This window comes from Magallana gigas, chromosome 1, assembly GCF_963853765.1.
Source record: "Magallana gigas chromosome 1, xbMagGiga1.1, whole genome shotgun sequence".
NCBI lineage: Eukaryota > Metazoa > Mollusca > Bivalvia > Ostreida > Ostreidae > Magallana > Magallana gigas.
Genome location: NC_088853.1, coordinates 11,662,171 through 11,667,559, shown reverse-complemented (window position 1 = coordinate 11,667,559; position 5,389 = coordinate 11,662,171). Strand labels below are relative to the sequence as shown.

Genomic DNA, 5,389 nt, shown 5'->3' with positions numbered 1-5,389 from the left:
GAATTTAGGTTTATAGTGTAAAATAAAGAAACATCTGATTACTGTTGGGATTCGGTGTTGTGTGTAGATATCTTTAAAAAGACACTGGTAATAAAAAAAAAAAGCAACTAGTGTATTGAGCTTGACAATCGTTTAGCGTAATGTGGACAGATTTACAGTTAAAGCGGCAAGTCCAGGAGGAATAAATCGAATCATTAATACAGCTTTAAGTTAAGATTTAAACATACAGTCCATGTTCTACTTTTCTACATGAACAGTGATTTCAATTTAATGCATTACAATTTGGTCAAGAGTTAAAATTTATTAATGAAAAAAATAATCATTCATATTAATGAACTGAAAACGTGATTTATATCCTATATTCAAATTTTTGATGATTGATTTTAAAAATAAATGCTTTTGTTGGTGGTTCATGTCGGATTTAAAGGTGACAATATTTCAGAAAAATACTTTGCCAGCGTTATGTATTTTTTCTGCAATGATTGCTACTTTCATAGACTGCATGAATCATTAGAACAATTAACTGTTTATATTTACATCCTTCTTTTAATATATTTTATTTTGTCAGCCATTTTTTGATAAAAATGCAGAAATTTGTTTTAAACATAGCCACACATTTGTTATATATTGCAATAAAAGGGTTGATTGAATATGCTTTCTTGAATTTACAGTATTGGTTTTTCAATTTCTTTGTTTAACTCAAAATTAATTGTTTGCCATATACTGGATGGTACCCGTTTGTTGATGCATTCATATGGCTATCAATGAATGTACAAAAACAAGAATGTACGAAACATTTCAAAAGCTCATATGTCGTATGGTTAAAAATGTACGTCCTATGACATGCCAAATTAATAATATTGTGTTTAATATTTTACTCAAACATAATTGATCCGTAGTTATATATGGAGTATCATTTTGTGCTAATCCTGAATGGCCCTCAGCCATTTAAAAATTCTGATGATACAGCTGATTTCAAGGATAGCGTGTGAAGAGGATTATATTACTCTGAAATGAGTCAGGATCCTGGATCAAAGGAGATCCTAAATGAACAGTTGAATTTGAAACACGCTGATTAGGATCTAGACTGCGACTCGTTCAAGGTCCGAACATGTGAGTTCGTTTGTCGGGATCAGTTATGCGTGAAAGTCAGTTACCAACTATCATGGGGAGCAATTATATGAATAAGAAATAGACATGTATTAATTAAAATTGACTTTGAAAATGTGATGAATCTAGGTAGGACATATTAACGGCTTACAATGGCTCAGGATCTCAAGATCATTCCGGATCATTCCGGATTCGCACGAAAAACTAGTCCCTATTTTTCTTTCAGTTAACACTTTTCTCTAACGGAATTATGTATGAATTCAAATAACAACTACCGCATAAATGGGTACATCTGTGCAGTTAATCTCATCATATCAATTAATTTCGGTAGATTTTGTTGATGATATTTGAACCATAAAGCATTTATCTAAGGTACGCGACCGACATTTATTCAGTTAACTTTAAAATGACTGAAATGCATATGAAAGTTTGCTGAGTGGCAACTTTATGTACTTTTAACATCTTTTTCTTAGCTTACATGCACTTAACTGTACTAAATAGTTTTGTTGAGTCCGTGAATAAAAGATTTAAAAACAACACAATCCTCAAAATTTTATTTCAATTTTTGTCTCGAAATTACAGGAAGAGATAATTCGAATGCATTTAATTGTATCAAATATAAAAATTGTTGTTGTTTTAATTTATCCCTAAATATGTTACACCGTTAACATTTCGTTCACTTTGTACATGATGTGCACTGTGACCAAAAGGTAGCCGTCCCAAGATTTATTAAAACTCTGCAAACGTATCTCAATAATTCTGCGAGGTCGGGAATCGGTGGTAAGAGCATTTTGACCGTTGCTCTGAAATATGACCAACAGTTACATATTGATAGCAAAACACAGTTTCAACAAAAGAGAATATAATTGTAAATATAAAGATCAACTTCCATGAACGGTTCACTTAGTTAAGCTGAGAGTCTATTAAGAGTGTTCGGATTAAAGTCACTAAAAGTTACTGACAGGGAAAAAAGGTGTTATGTCTTAGGAGAACATTTCACACGGTGGTAGTGTACGGATTAAAGTCACTAAATGCTAGCGACAGGGGTAGAGGTGTCTGAGGGGAACATTTCCACACGGTGATACTTCTATCTTAGTGTCTGTTGTCGCCATGTCTGTTACTCCCGTGCTTGTTATCGCCATAATACCCTCCATCTTTGTTACTGCCATGTTTGTTGTCTCCATGTTTGTTACTGCCATGTTTGTTGTCTCCATGTTTGTTATTGCTGTGTTTGTTACTGCCGTGCTTGTTATCGCCATAGCTTTCTTCCCCTATAGTTAAAAAAAGATACTTGTATCAAAAAGATCTATTCCTATGCAAATTTGAATATAAACAGTGCGCGCAATGTTATTTTTGTTACAATATTTTCCTATCTTATTGTTTTGCAATCCTATCGTATAATGCCTCTATACTGTTCTATCGTGCTTATATCCTGCCCAAGTGTGCATTGTTCCTAATTCTGTTCCATTCTAACAGTTTTTCTGTTTATCATTTTCGTGTTAATCGTTTCGTGGAATTTACTTACTTCGTTTACAGAACCTAAAGGATTCGTTATCAATTTTCTATTCATTTTGGACAAGAGCTGCATTTGTATTGAGCCAGCTTTTTTTGTGTGATTTGATCTCGGGCTATAAAATGTTTGCGGTGATCGATTTGGTTGTTAGGTAATAAAAGCATTATTATAAATAAATATAATTTATTGATCATTTAGGCTCAAAATGTATTTTTAAAAACTCTCTCTGGTCATTCTTTTATATATTCTTAAATGATACAGCAAAGTTTAACTTTTGTTTATAACAAACTATTTTGCGTATATCTTGATTTTTAAGTATTCTCTATCAAATTTGGTCATTGTTCGGTCCATCGTGAAGATCGTTAAAGCGATGATAGGTTTATCACAAACATCTTTTTTCCTTTCATATCGTGTATAAATCATATCGTTTCGTGCTTATATATTGCTCTATCATACGTTAATCCTATCACATCGTGCTTGAATCCTATGATATCGTTTATTTTGTGACAAAATACGTCGCAGGTATTGTAGTCATGTTTTTCTTTATGATTTTGAAAATATATCATTTTAATATTTTTCATTTTTTTTTTTTAATGAAAATTATATTATTATATTGTATAAATAAAGTGTGATAATGAAATTTGTCAATAAAATCATAAACATCAATTAAAATTACAAATAAAAGTTCAACACGGTTACACATGGTAACATTTCAAAATAAGAGTTTGATTTTCTTACCATTCGTGGCCTCTAGGATAAGGCAGGCAACAATAAATACGATGATCAGCTTCATGGTGAAGTTTCGTCGTAGATCAAACTGAAAAGTACTAGAGAAGACGAAACAAGAAGTAAAGCAACCAAGTCTTAATTGTATTTGAACCAAAGCATACCTTAAAAAAAAATCCCTGGTAAACAAAGCTTTAAAAAAACCCAAAACAACAGTTTTTATAGAAAACAAGTCATGTTAAGGAACATAATCAAACGAACTCAAACATGATGATATCAAACTTAAAAAAAAGATTATAAGGTTTTAATTTAGCTTTTTAATCTTTTATGGACTTACTCACCAGTACAACTACAGTTTTCGAAATCCTCTTTCTCTTTCACTGTATCCTTTAAGAAAAGTTGCGTTTTATAAGCAGCAGAAGACCCACTTAATATTGACTTCATATTGCATAACAAACCATATTTCGGAATGAGGTTACGATGATATTAAAACGTTGGAATCATTCCTGAACAATGGACGATAACAAACCCGAGAAAATATACATCTGGATGTGGTTTATTACAACTCAGTACAGAAAAGTCGGTTGTCATCAAGGAGAGTTAGGGTATGCTAATATTTAAAGTGCTTCATGATGAAGGGGGTGGTACATGTAACCCCCCTCCCCCCCCCCCCACACACACACACACATACACACACGGAGCATTTTGAAAATATACACGCCAATTCCTGCATTCTGGCTATATTTTTCAGCAAAATTGTCGCTTATTAAAAAGTAAAATTTAAATTTTTTTTCTTTGTGAAAAATATAAATCTTATATAGGAAAGTAATTTGTACTATAAAAAAGTACACGAACTATTGATGGAACTTTCTTTACTTTTTCTTGCGTTCACGGTGCGCTCAAAGTGCGTTCATCGTGCATTCACTCGTGCTTTCCGCTTCGCTTCATTCCCGCTCATCGTTCACAAAGCGCTCATTGTGCACTCACCGTGCGTTCACAAGAAGTGCAGCTTGCGCTCACCGTTTGTTCAACGTTCACTTATCCTTAAGTTAGATAACATTAAATGTAGGCACTCCGAATAAATCGTTTTCCTTCCGTTAACATAACGCTCACCGTACGTTCAGTGTTAACTTATCGTTCAGTTAGATAAAATCATATTTAGGCGCTTCAAAAAAAATTGTTTATCTTGCGTTAACATAACGTTCACATATCGTTCACCGTACGCTCGCTCACCGTTACCGTTGATAAGCATTCACGAAATTCCGTTCAGCGTGCACACACCATTTGTTCAGAGTGCGTTTATCGTTCGCTCAGCGTACGTTCACCGTTCACATACCGCTCATATGGGAAAGTAGAATGTTTCAAAATTTCAATAATACGAATCTATCTATTATTTCTGATTCTGATATCTATTGTATAGAGAAGAACCGATAATGATGTCTCTATTGACATTAGGTTATGTTAAAATCGATAGAACCATCAGTGATATCCTTGACCGGCACTCAATTGTCTATTCCAGTGCACCATTTGTTTTCTGATTTTTCATCGGGGTTTTAACACTTTGATAATCAAGATTTTTTTTTCTCCGGACCAAACACAGCGCAGAGCAATAACAATGAAGAGAGACCAAGTTATCTCACACCGACGATTCGAAATCTCGGTAGCCAATATTTAGAATTTCTATATATATTACAAAGATATTTACACATTGCATTGAGTGATACAGTCAGTTCAAGCATATCTTTTACAACATACACCATAGCATAGCATAGAATTAAAATATCATAGCATAGCATTGAAATCTCATACCATAGCATTGGAATCTCATATCATAGCATACAATGTCATAGAATGTCATTCGTCATATCATAGCATACCATAGCATAGCATACAATATGATTTTAACTTGGTTTTAAATAATTTTATTTGAAAGAATAAATGCTCACATTGCAGATTAGTGGTTAACTCTGGCTATTTATCATTTTACTTCCAAATGTGTGGAACTCTTCAGCGCATGGAGGCATTTTTGTTCAAATCTCA

At 33.2% G+C, this 5,389-nt stretch overlaps 1 long non-coding RNA gene across 1 annotated transcript; it reads right to left on the bottom strand.

The window, feature by feature from the left end:
* Positions 1-1,658: 1,658 nt before the first annotated feature.
* Positions 1,659-3,920, bottom strand: LOC105323561 (uncharacterized). Its single transcript, XR_899336.4, has 3 exons — positions 3,691-3,920; positions 3,362-3,450; positions 1,659-2,381 (listed from the first exon to the last, which is right to left on the bottom strand). It is a non-coding gene; the product is annotated as an uncharacterized lncRNA (long non-coding RNA).
* Positions 3,921-5,389: the final 1,469 nt, after the last annotated feature.